At 36.6% G+C, this 14,492-nt stretch overlaps 1 pseudogene; it reads right to left on the bottom strand.

Moving 5' to 3' along the window:
• Positions 1-4,671: 4,671 nt before the first annotated feature.
• Positions 4,672-6,406, bottom strand: LOC108698299 (annotated as a pseudogene).
• Between the last annotated feature and the right edge of the window lie 8,086 nt (positions 6,407-14,492).

The following is a 14,492-nucleotide window of genomic DNA, read 5'->3' as shown; positions in this document are numbered from 1 at the left end:
CTGGTTTCTTGTTACTCCTCAACATGTTGGATCTTTTCCATCCGGGAAAGTATTCCACAAAACTATTCCGAACATAATCAGAATCTGTAATTAAAACAAACTCCTTAAGCTCATATTCTATAGCCATTTGTATTGCTTTGTACACAGCGGCAAGCTCTGCGACCTGGCTACTTTTGGGACCAATTTGATATCCTGTGGATATCTCTGGAAATATATTATTCCAAACGATCCCGATTCCTGCAACCAGCATCTTTTCAGATCCTTCTGTGTGGAAAGAACAGCCATCAACATATACACATGGTAATGATTTGCAATACTCCTCTTCATATGATTTATATGGAGATAATGATTGTTCCTCCAGAAAGTCATTTTCTGGTGACTCATCTTTATGTTCAATATTAATACAATCGTGAAGTTCAGCTAATCCTTGAGCAACTGGGTTTTTAGTATCCTGTTTATATCTGATCTCCAATGGCCATCCCATAAGGGACATTGTCCATGCAGTTATCCTACTATTTGACAGGTTTCCATCCTTTAACCGACCACTCTGTAAATATTGTAGCGATTGATGTGCAGTTTCCACAATTATCTTTTCACCTTGAATAAAGCTCCTGAAATATTGCAAAGCCCATACAGTCGCTAATAACGCTTTTTCACAGTTATTAAATTTTATTTCAACTGATGATAACGACTTGCTGGCATAAGCAATTATTTTATTCAGTTTTTCTTGTTTTTGGAAAAGAACCGCACTTACACTTTTGTCGGTAAAACCTGTTTCGATATAGAAGGGTTTTCCACCTTCTGGATAAGCAAAGCATGGAGCCTGGATAAGCTTAGTTTTAAGTTCAGATACTGCTTGTTTGTGAAACTCATTCCATTCCCATTTTGCTCCTTTCTTCAGCAACTGCAAAAGAGGTTTTGTAATTTCCGCATAGTTGTCTATGAACTTACGTGAATAGTTCATCATACCCAGGAATGATCTCAGCTCCTTGAGATTTGTAGGAGATTTCATGTTCTTTATCGCTTCCACTTTCTTCTTCTAGGAAATTTACCTTAGATCGGCACCATTGGGCCTTCTGAAAAGAAAGTTTTACACCCGCCTTCTTCAGCTGGTTTAATACATATTTTAGTTCTGCAATATGCTCTTCAAAAGTTGTACTTTTTATCAATATGTCATCCACATATGATAATGTACCTCGTTCAGCAGCATCAGGCATTGCTTTGTGCATGAATACAGCAAACTCATGTCCTGCGTTAATATACCCGAAAGGTAATCGGGTCCATGCATATTGTTGCTTTCCAAATGTAAAGGCCAGTTTGTATTGATCCCTTTCATCTATTTTAATTGTCCAATATCCTTGTGCGCAATCAAGGGCAGTAAAAATTTTAGATCCTTGGATTTGTGCCAAGCATTGGTCAATGTATGGTACGGGCTAACCAGACATGTAGACTCGTTTGTTTAACTGTCTTAAGTCTGAGCAAAGACGAAACTGACCATTGGGTTTAAGGACTCCAAGTATTGGATGATTAAAAGAACTATGTACTGGGCGAATGATACCCTTCTTCTCCAGATTTTTAACGATTTCCGAGAGTGACTCATAAGCCGCTAACGGAAGTCGGTATTGTTTAACAAACACAGGGGGTGCATCTGGATCGGTCTGGATTCTTGTAACATGCAGGTTAGTTTCCCCACAGTACCTCATAAGCCTCTTCGAACTTGCTGGTCAGGTCATCCGTAGTGTGATATATCTGATCCTTCCCCTGTTGGAATGACTCATACTCACCTTTATTGATCTCATGGTTGAATATCAATGATGTCTCGTCGATGTAGCATGTATCTTCTTCAGGACTAAAAGGATAAACAGAGTGAACACTGAACAATCCCTCAGGTGTTGAGAAGCAATGTTGATCTACTACTTGTTGTTCTGTTAGATATTCATCAGGTATCAATCCAATTACATCATTTTGAAACCCAAAAGTATAATATTCTGAATCGATGGCTAGGCCAATCATTGTGTCCTCTTGTAACATAATGTTATAAGGATTCATGTTATCGATAACCATGTATAATGGATCCTGATGAATATTTATTATGGGATTTGGTTTTACCTTCAATCCAAATTGCTGCATTCGATGGGATAAGCAAATCAATGCATCTGTATTCCTCTGCTTTTGCCCCTTCTTTACTCGAATGGGTAAAAGAAATGATTTATATCCCCCAGGGATATTTACCTTTTTGGCGACTAAGATATCCACTGCATAAGGTATTCGTTGTCCCCATCTCAGAGCTTGTTCTTTATCTTGGAATTCCTCTGGATTCCCTGCTAGTCTGGACCACAAAACATTATTGATCAAATCAACCTGTACGGCAAATCAATGTATAATGTCATTTTCTAAATATATTTGATATTGTGGTTCCTTTAACACATTGAAAACGTGTTTCGCAGATTTGTTTCCTAGGGAGATAGATAAAATGCACTTTGCAATCACATTTTGACTCTGGTCGTCTTTGTCCAGGTCATATACAATGTCCAACAGACCGCAGCACACTGACACGTTGTTTCTTGTGAAACTTTTGTGATTTATTGGCTCGGTAGACAAAAAATGCTTTATGTCCAGGTCATAAACCCATTCCTGTAAGGAAGAAAATTTTATCATCTGAGGATTTGTAATCTGCGTTAGAAGTCCTAGACTTATGTAGCTGGCCTCGGATTTGAGATCCAACTTGGCATATTTCACCCGGGCAATATTATTTACCTGTACAGGAACCAGCATAGTATCATTGGTCTTTTCGATTTTAACCAATGATTGTGCATGTCTGGTTATGCCTGCAACTTCCTGATTTCCCCCTTTAAGAGAAATGGTTAGTACATCATCCTCCAAAATTATCTTTTTGATTTTGTCCTTTTGGATATTAATGATGTGGAAGGAAGTATTAACACTTTCTTCAGGTTTACCGTTTTTCAGGATTGATATATTTGGTATTTGATTGTTCCGGAAATGGATTTCAACAGAATTAGGCCTTTCTTCAATCATGTGGCAACTATGTTGTGGCCGTGCATTGTGGGAGTGCTCAAAAGCAATTGGGCTTTTTACCTGTGTCCATATTGCTTCATTAATAAAGTCAATTATGGATCTTAATCTTTTGAGCAGATCAATTCCAATGATCAGCCGATCATATGGAAGATCTACAATTAATGTTGGATGTCTAAGGATCTTTTTGCCAATCTTGTATGTCAGCCAGGATGTGTCTTTCACCTGTAAACTGTCACCGCCCACACTTATCAAAGAGCCATCAAATGCCGTTAATCTCGGTTTCTTTTTTGATGACCCCCAAGATCTGTTGGAAGTGGCTAAAAGATAAGATAGTGACCTGAGACCCGGTATCCAATAAACCAGGGGTGTCCAAACTTTTTACAACGAGGGCCAGATTTGGTGAGGTGAAAATGTGTGGGGGCCGACCATGCTAATTGTTCCATTATCTGGGGGCACAACAGAATGGGAGGCGCCAAAGTGGACAGGGCAACTCTAACGTACAATAGTTCGTTTCAGCTTATACTTGAGGGGGATAATAATTATTTACCACACTAATCAGCCCTGACAAGCTTCCTGCATCTCTTTCCCAGTAAAACTCTGCAAGTGCTTATGTCTCACAGTGTTCTCTAACCAGAACAATTATATAACACTGCCCTAACCATAATGCTCCATGGTGTGTGTCTGCCTCTCTCCTCCACCCCTCTGTAGCTCACTCTGACAGCCAGAGACAGTTGTGGAGGAGTTTGCTGTGTGAGCACAGACGAAGAGAAGATTCCTGCACAAACTGACTCTTTTTTACCTTGTAGCCGTGATGGGTGGCAGCACACTGCAGTACACAGTCTCTCTTAGTCTCCCGAGACTTTCACACTCTGTCTTCCCAGTCCCCACCCAGTCTCTACAGAGGGCAGGCACACAGTCCGACTCCAGCCAACCAGAGTGAAGCCGTGGAGAGGGGGGCGTGTCGGGGCAGCACAGCGCAGCTCTTGTGACATCCACACTCTGTCTCCCCACCTACCCAGTCTCCACACAGCCCAGCCAGCCAGCGAATCAGGGGCGGGGCGTGCCGGCACAGCAGCAGCAGTCTCTCCTCTCCAGGGAGCTGCACTGCAATCAGAGGGAATGAGGTGCCTTCCCGCAGTAGGCTGGGGGAATTTGATGCGGGCCAATTTAAAATGGATCGCGGGCCGCAGTTGGCCCGCGGGCCGTAGTTTGGACACCCCTGCAATAAACCTTGGATTGGTCCGACACATCCATCTTGGAGACAGGTATCTATAAAGTATCGGCCGTCTAACTGTAAGAGATTACAGAGAAAATTGGAGTGATTTGCCATCTGTTGTTTTAAAGAATGATCCTTCTGCAGCGTCAGGATATTTGGATTTATCTCCTCCTGGTTCCGCCTGCAGGTCATCTGGGTTCCCATGGATTCCACCACTGTGACGAACTGAACAGAGGGTATTTCACACACGGGCTGTAGTGACATTGGATCACGAGAATTGACCTTATTTGGCTGCAAGATAAATGAAACATTAGACTTCCCTTTGACCCCGGTTGGGTCGGTGCAATGCAAAATATGATTGTTGTCCATATTTGGTATTGCCGTATCCACTTCCGTACAGGGACCTGACCCTGTTTCTTTTAATTGGCGGAACTGGGTCCCGCCTTCACATCTAAAAAATCCTCAGACTGTTTTGGTGCAGAAACTTGAGACAATTTACTCACAATGTCAGTTAACTTGGAAACCTGATCTGCAAGTTGATCAAATCTGCTAGGTTTACGTGGGTTTTGATTCTGGGGACCATTTTGGTTCCCTGTGGGTGATTTACCCCTGGGTGAATTTGGTGGTTCCTGCCCTTTTCCCCATTGCTGCCTGGGCCTATTGTCCCAACGTCTATACCCCTGGGGATGCCTGTACTCTTGGTAACCCCTATAATTCTGTCTACCCTGGTACCCTCAGTAATCCTGGTTGAAACGAGGACGATAGTCCTGGCTTCCAGAACCTGAACTATTTCCTTCTGATCCCTTAGGATTTTGAGGTTTGTTTTGTATGGGATTTGGCTGTCTTCGGTTCTGCTGATTAAACCCATTGGCTGAAGGTACTTTTTTTGGCTGGGACTCAAAATTTGAATGAGGTTTTACTTTAGATTCATTGACATCGTGTTCTGGGAATCTTTTAGTTTTCCTTTCACATTTGGGCCCTCACTGATGTTAAACAGTAAGGTTGCTGATGTTACCAGCTTTTCTAGGGGACTTTCAATATCCAGATCATGGGCAAGAATAATTTGATCTGGGCTGGTAAAGCGTCATAAAACAACTGTTTAAAATCTATAGATTCCCAATCAGGGTCTCTGTAGGCCAGACCATAGGCATTTTTGAGCACAAAGAGGAAGTCTTGGGGGCTTTGGTTAGGCCGACATGTAAGTCTATAAATTTCTCTCTTTGCGGCAGTGGTATTTCGGTATGGCCCAAATTCTAATTTAACTTCATGTAGGACTGACTGCCATTTAGTGATTCCTCTCTTTCTAAAGGAGGAAAAGTAATGACGGTATCTGTCATCAAAGGCCCATGGAAGAAACCTGATTCTGTCTGCTTCAGACAAGTCCAAAGATTCCATAGTAGACTCATACATTTCTAAATGGGTCGCTATTTGGGAAGAACCTTTCTTAGAAAATTTTGGTATAGCAGTATTCAAAAATTTAATTATGCTGGCAGAATTTTGTTTTCCTTCTGGAGATTGGGGATTTTTACCTTTTGAACCCCTTTTATGGGTGTTTTTCCCCCTTCTTGGGACAGGACTGGAATCCCGCTTCCTCTCATCACTCTCAGACCCACTTGTATTAAGATTGGAAGCATAACTTTTATAGGATACATTGGACACAAGGGACTTACGGCGCTCATTCCTCTCTGGGGATGAGTCTTGACAGGAGTCTATAGGGGTCCTGGTTCTGTGATTGCCCAATAAGGTGGTCACAGCTTGGCAAGCTTTAGCCAACCGGCCCAAAACACCTTGTGCCTCTGAATCATCATTATGAATTGGTTTGGCTCTAGGAACATATGGTGCCCAATTTTTATATTGGGGAGTGATTACTGGAGGATCAGGAGATCTCTCCACACCATATACACCTGACTGTTGATTTTTAAACAACTGTTGCCGTAATTCTTCAAAATCCTCTCTGAGCTTACGGTATGCTATGCGACTATGTTCAGCATCAGTTTCTAAGTCCCTAATAAAGGCTTCCTTGTTACAGATATCTATCTCTAATTGGTTTCTCTCAGAGTTCATATGTTGAATATTTGATTCTATCTCATGTAATTGAGACCTCAATTTTTCTATATCTTCTTTTCTAGCTTTTGATTGGGTATCTACCTCCATTAATGCATATAAAACAGGAGGTAGGGCACATATTCATTTTTTTTCTTTGTCTGAACTGCTAGAGGCTAAGTTCATACATGTTAAATAGCGTTCAACCAGGCCGTCTGTTGCCCAGATATCATTAAGGTCTGCTCTAGCATTTCTCTTCAAATCATTAATCCAAACATCCATCCCTTGATCAAATTTTAACCGTGTATATATGAATTCAACAATTCTGTGGATCATTTGCTCTGGGGTATTCCCATTCTCACTGCTTGCAACACTCATGGTCTCAATTAATTAATAAAAAAAAATAACTAGCTTGACAGAAGTATTGGAATGGTTTTTCACTGTTTGTACCAATATGAGAAAATAATCTCGATCTCAGCAGTGCCTCCAAATTATGTCGGGCTAATTGTGCGAATATTTAATGAAAATTATTTAAAATAATTTAAGGCTCCTTGTTAGTAATAAAGAGGAGGAGTCTTAAATAATATATGCCCAACTCTGAATTCGATATCGAGCTTTCCAAATCATTTGGTACAAAGGTAAAAAATCATGACAATTATTTAATAAAATAATTGATTTATTTAAATATGAATATGACAAAAAAATTAAATTATTACTTCTTACAAAAAAAATCTATTAAACACTCCCTGATATACATTCAATGATTAATCAAAAGGAAAATTGACCAATAGATATTACTTATAAACGGCAAGCATCCACAAGATAATATATACTTTCACTTCTTAATACTTAATAACAAGGTATTATATAGATTAGAATCAAAGGAGGATTATATAACTGATTCTGATTTGCTAAGGAATTCTGTCCTTAAATTTTCTTATTTCCCCATTAAATCGTTAACTTGGATATCATATATATATATATATATATATATATATATATATATATATATATATATATATATATATATATATATATATATTAATGAAAAATAAAAATGGACCCAAATTAAACAGAATATTCCCAGTTTGCAATTCTGGGAAAGTCAATGTTTAGGGTATGACTATAATACACATAGGAATAATAAATATCCAAGCATACAACTTAATCGAGAAAAAGTATAACAAAAATTTATATTTACCAGATGTAGAGTTTTCACTGGCCTGTGATGTCACCCTGATCTCACTTTCTGGATCTTTAAAAACATCTGGTTCTTTTCTTTTTAGTTGGAGAATGAGTCTTCTTATAGTTGAGAGTCTCCAAGTAGTTTTTTAGATTTCCTTCCTTCTCTTTCTTTCTCTTTTTAGTTCTTTTCCTCCAGTCAGCCCTCTTTTTCTTACCCTTCTTCCTTTTTTTAGTTCCTTTTTTAATTCCCTCTTTAGTATCCCAGTGTCTCCTAATTTATCCCTCCTTTCTGTCTAAAACTCAACCCCTGGGATTAATTAACTAACCAATTGAAATTGAAGGGTAGTCTCCAAAAGTTAAAGGGATACTGTCATGGGAAAAAAATTTTTTCAAAATGAATCTGTTAATTGTGCTGCTCCAGTAGAATTCTGCACTGAAATCCATTTCTCAAAAGAGCAAACAGATTTTTTTATATTCAATTTTGAAATCTGACATGGGGCTAGACATTTTGTCAATTTCCCAGCTGCCCCATGTCATGTGACTTGTGCTCTGATAAACTTCAATCACTCTTTACTGCTGTACTGCAAGTTGGAGTGATATCACCCCCTCCCTTTTCCCCCCCAGCAGCCAAATAAAAGAACAATGGGAAGGTAACTCCCTAACACAAGATAACAGCTGCCTGGTAGATCTAAGAACAACACTCAATAGTAAAAACCCATGTCCCACTGAGACACATTCAGTTACATTGAGAAGGAAAAACAGCAGCCTGCCAGAAAGCATTTTTCTCCTGAAGTGCAGGCACAAGTCACATGACATGGGGCAGCTGGGAAATTGACAAAATGTCTAGCCCCATGTCAGATTTCAAAATTGAATATAAAAAAATCTGTTTGCTCGTTTGAGAAATGGATTTCAGTGCAGAATTCTGCTGGAGCAGCACTATTAACTGATTCATTTTGAAAACAAAATTTTTTCCCATGACAGTATCCCTTTAAACTATCACCATTTAATCTAAATATTTAGTAAAATGTCAATCATTGACCCCTGGGCGTGATGTCCTACACTACCTGTAGATGGCACTATTGCCTCAAACATCGTGACCTAAAAATATCTAAAAAAATACATAATAGCCTTTGACCTTTCTTAATTTGATGTTACACATTATTGTTGACATTGCTTCAGACTAGAGCAATGCTGTGTAACTCCTTAATACCTTCAGTACACATACAATATACTTGTGAATACACTAGCCATTCAAAATTGGTCTGTCCTTGATTAATTATTACCCTCTCAAACAGGTGTGCTCTATACTGTGGATAGTTTGTAAAATCCTTCAAGGTGTTCTCATCTTATTCACACAGACACCAAGGATTATACAACCTTTGAGATTTGCTTTAAGCACAAAGGTTATACACCTGTGTTAGGAGTTTGATAAAACATCCTTTTCAGAACAGAAGTTTCTTACCAATTAAACATTAATTTATATAAAACAAAATATAACATTCATTACTCAACACTATATGATTAATCAAATATGCATAATATCAATCATGAATATGTATTCTATTGAGTAAAATAATCATATGTTATCATTAATAAACCTGAATATTCTTATAGTTAATATTCATCTTATTTGAAAATCCAACAGGAGGACAAAGAGTGACATGTGTGGAAAACGTTTTACAATTCTTTAATCCTAAAAAAGTATTACACATACAATATTTCCACTTAAAAGATACTTTAAAATCAAAACAGCTCTCCTGCAGCGTGAGCTGAGATGTCCTCAGCGTCCCCCATACCTTACTGCGCATGTCCGTATTACTTCCGTTTTTGTCACCGCTGACGCGTTTCTCTGAAAAGGCTTCTTCCTTGAGCGATGATGGGTGTCCCATACATGCACTCTTTATTGTCCAATGTCTTTGAATTTAACAACTTCATCAATACATTTACAATGTCCTGGTTCATATGATCCTAAATTGCTACTTTTACAGCATCTCAGCATATCCAGATATATTCTTGCCACCACAAACGAACAATACATATAAAAAGATAAAATAAACACTTGTATCTATGATAAAAAAGTTTGCAGGATAAAATCTACGTTAAGGCCATTTGGAGAAAGGGACCTGAGCCTATGTATCCACTAGCTCTCGCGCTGCAGGGTACTTACTGTCAAATCTCCTCCTTTCCAATGTGCCTTTACCCTCTCTATGCTATACCATATTATGAACATATAAATAACATCAGTAAGGGCTATACCATCACCATGTATCAAAACACTTTTTGAAACAACACAATACGTGTCCAGCAGGCCTAATATGGTATGGCACAGAGAGGGTTTAGGCACATTGGGGAGGAGGAGATTTGACAGTAAGTACCCTGCTGTATGCTGGAAGTATCTACTTCCAGCCTTGATAACCTATATACCCTTTTCCAGCTTAGTTGCTTTTCTTTAGACTTTCTCAGTTTCAATAATTATCATACTCTGGCCCTTTAAAAACTCAAATTCGACTATTCGCCACCTAAAACCTTCTGAATTGCTGTTTTAGTCAATGGGAGACATCCTGTGATCAATTTGAAGTTGTTTGCACCCTTCCTTGAACTCAGATCGAATTTTTAAAACTCAAATCAAATTCGATTCAAATTAGTTTGAGTTTTTGGTCGATCCTATTCATCCGAGTTTTGCTAATTCCATTTTTTTAAATAAATTCGATTGGTCGAATTTTGAGTTCATGGGAGTTTTTAAAAACTCACTTGAATTCAAAATTCGACCTTTGATAAATGTGCCTCCCCATGTGTGACTGGCTTGCATGATTTTTTTTCCCAAGTGCATAACAGTTCCTGATTAAGATTCCTTAATAAACCTTCAAATAATTTATGCCACAGATGTCAAATTTACAAGCCTGCAATTAACAGCTTAAGGCAGGAGTGCCCATACTTTACTAATGTGAGATCTACTTTTAGAGATGATGTCCTATTGTAATTCTGTTCCATGAAAAATATTACTTAAATTTTATATTGATTTGAGAGAATTTGTATTGCTATATTTAATAAACAACTATTTCTATGTAACCGTAACATAATAAATATCTAAATGAATAGTATGAAATAGGACAGTGATTTAGACAAGCTGTTTGTTGACGGTATTTTGAGATCTATTGATCACCAGCTAAAGGTCTACTGGTAGATCCCGATCTACCTTTTGGACACCCCTGGTTTAAGGTAATAATCCCTTTTAAAATACTTTTTTGCTTTGCAAAAACACAGCCAAACCCAACTGTGAAAATTAACAAATCAGACCCCTAAAGTCTTTGTTGCTCTATTGTATCTTTGTTTTTTGCAACAAAATTCACATTATATTGGGCTTTAAATCCTGCTTAACATACATAACCACCTTATTTTATATTTCACCTATTCGTCATAAACCATAGCTTTCTATATTTATGGCCAAGTCATATGACTCATTCATCATTATTTCAACAATGACATCATATTTCTCATGCAGTGCCATTAACTCCTCAATATCACTATGTAGATGAGATATTCAGCTCTTGATTTTTAAATTTGACAGTAGGGATCTTGGATCTCCAATCAGAAGGTGCTTAGCAGAGTACTGATGAACCAGAACTCATTAAAACTGAATTTGGACAATAACAAGGAGGCAGAGAGCACAGCCAGCAAATTTAAAATGACTTTGACATAGTTGGCCAGCTTACATATATTGCAATATATGGACAAATAATCCCTTTCTTGTTTAAAGGGTAAGGCATTTTTTCAAAGTGCTTTATTCCAAGAATTACACTAACATTTTGGCTCCTGCTTGGGGCTAGGGGTTTAACCTTGAAAAAGGCTCCAAGCAGGAGAAGAAACGTTGGTGTAATTAATTAATGGAATATAGCACTTTGAGAAATGCGGACATTTGGGGGGTTATTTTCTAAAATACAAAATGTATCTAATTTTTTTTGTCAAACAGAGCTTAACCAAACTCCCATCCATAATTTTGCCTTATTTATTATTAAAATAACTCAAATAAATCAGATTGGGGAAAAACTCAATAAAATGCAATCGTACAATTTTTTTTGACTTTTCTTCAGAACCACTTGATTTTTTCAGGTTATTACCCCAAAACCCTGAATTTTGCCCCAAAATATATTAGTTTATTATTATTTATAAATAACCCCCTTGTAGTGTGAACCACATTCATTGTGTTTGTGTGTATATATATATATATATATATATATATATATATATATATATATATATATATATTTGTTTTTTTGTTTTTGTTTTTTTAAGGGCTGTAGAATAGCTCTTTTTTAAATTAGTTTAGAACTGACGCAAAGGACACTGCCTTGATGGGGCACTTCAGGTTATGCATGTTTGTACAAACGATGTGACCAAATGTCTTTTTCCCTGCGGTATTTCCCCTCTTTGCCTGTATGGCTGGTAATTCACTTTTCTCTTAACATGCATTTTTGCCACTTTATGGGCAGACTTAGACTTAGAGCTTAATTAATAAAAACTCACCTACTTTCTATTTATTCCTATGGGATTTTTAGAACCATATTTAACAAATGCACGTGTATTTTAACTATATGTTGGTGAGTTATCTCCCTCTTACTTTAATGATCTTTCTCTACCTATGTCTTTACTTGCAATAGTGCCTGACTGTTCATTCACACGTCTCTTAAGCCCCGGGTCCGAACACCAGCCTTGCTTACTTATAAATGTTCTTTTTTTTACGAATACACAAGAGACTTTACTGTAATACAACTTCGGGAGGATATGTTGTTACAAACGTTGTTACATATTATCAGGTTTATCTGCAACATGTTAATTTACATTTTGGAAACATTATGGTTATTAACACCTTGATACACAGTGAGCGATCACTACAAGAAACATTTTTAGTTTTACCTTTCATTTTATTTTAATTTTGGACGTATTGTTGACACTTTTCTAATTTGTGTCTCATGTTGGTGACGTATTTGTGACATCACGCACTTACCTTGAGCGCACCTTTCCCACCACACAATGTTTAAATGTGTGTGGTTGAATGTTATGTGCTCTTTGAAAAAGGTTACAGATGTAGCCGAAACACTGACTTGTCGCACAATAACTATGATTTTTTCATATTGTCGCACAAATTCACAAAACAAAGAAAGAACTTCCAGTTATTCCAGGGATTGGGATCTGCTATTGACTTCTACAAGATTTCAACAGTATTTAGATGGAGTATTTTCAAAATTGTCTCAGTTTGACCGCATAATAAGCGCCGGAAAGTTGCATGTTTTCACAAGTTTTCAAAGTGAAGATGATACATTTTAGCCGCATGTTGTGGCTAAAAAGACACAATAGGGATGTCGCTTAGATGAGACACAGTGAAAGAAATAAAAGAAAAAGAAAAAAAGAAGAAAAAAAAGTTATTCTTTATTTAGAAGCCCATATACCAGGATGTTTGTACATGTGATGACAATGTTTGCTACTATTGCGTTATTTGCCAAAAGCAATGCTTTACAATGAATGGGTCAGGTCTGGAAAAAAAAACACATTTTGATATCTACAGGCCACAGTAAGGCCACCTGGGGTTTTACAAATAACGTATCTTTTTTTTTAATTTGGATCTTCATACCTTAAGTCTAATACAAAATCATGTAAACATTAAATAAACCCAATAGGCTGGTTTTACTTATAATAGGGATTGGGATTATATGATGTTTTTTGACATATACATCTATATATATATATATATATATATATATATATATATATATATATATATATATATATATATATATATATATATATATATAAATTTTTTTTTTTTTTTTTTTTTAACTTAGTTTTGATCAAGTACACGGTACTGTTTTAAAAATTGGATTATTTAATTAAGATGGGAGAAAGCCTTCCCATAATTCACAGCTTTCAGGATAATGGGTTTCCAGATAATGGATCCCATCCCTGTAGAAGCCTGCTAATTAAGGATACCATACATTTGCATACTACTTCATACTTAAATTATAATCAGTGCAGCCCTTCTCACTGTTTTTTTTATCTGTGTCCCAGTTTTTTTACATAATCTGGTAATCTATTAAATATAATATTTTGTTTATTCCTGTATAAATTGCCCCATGTGAAATAATATTCTGTGTAATAATGACAAATTGTATATCCTTCCTGTTCTTCTATTAACCAGCACACAAGAGGAAACAGTAAAGAAAATCACTCCAATATCTGTTTAAAACTGCTGAGAATAGTAAAATGATTGGGAAAAGATTGCTATTTCTTCATACATCTGGTAAACAATATATTTCTAAGAATGTAGTTCGACTGCTCTCACTTGATACTTAAAATGAATTAAAAGTGTAATTTACTGGAAGGGTGTCTCCCATAGACTCAATTTTAAACAAATAAATCAAATTTTTAAACGATTTCCTTTTTGCTTGTAATAATTAAACAGTACCCTGTACTTGATATTAACATCCTCATAGAATTAATCCTGATTGCAGACAAAACAATTTTATTGGGTTTAATTCATGTTTAAATGATTTTCTAGTAGACTTAAAGTAAAGAGATCCAAATTACAGAAAGATCCCTTATCTGTAAAAACCCCAGCTACTGAGCATTCTGGATAATAGCTACCATAGATATATATTTGCATTGGATCAAAAGACAATTTCTATAAAATATCATTATGACTGACAGGTCTATTTGCTTCAATTTAATAATATTCTTAATTTATATTTATGAAACAGAGCCCTTTATCAGCCTCACAAAATAACCCCAACTCATACTTTATACTCTGTGACAGTTAATGCTGTATGAGATCATGAAGGCAAAGAGGTTTTTAATTTGATATGCTTTCCTAAACTTTCTTATCATTGACTTCTGGGACATATAAGGTAAAAATCAAGTTACTTAGGTAAATTATATTTTCCCTTGTTGAGGTAACAAATCATATTCGTGGTTCATTATATAAATTCTTCATATTTGAAGCAGCATTATTTGTGCAATA

Source organism: Xenopus laevis, chromosome 8L, assembly GCF_017654675.1.
Source record: "Xenopus laevis strain J_2021 chromosome 8L, Xenopus_laevis_v10.1, whole genome shotgun sequence".
Taxonomy (NCBI): domain Eukaryota; kingdom Metazoa; phylum Chordata; class Amphibia; order Anura; family Pipidae; genus Xenopus; species Xenopus laevis.
Note: the sequence above shows the minus strand (reverse complement) of the source record. Positions and strands in the feature narration are given on the sequence as shown.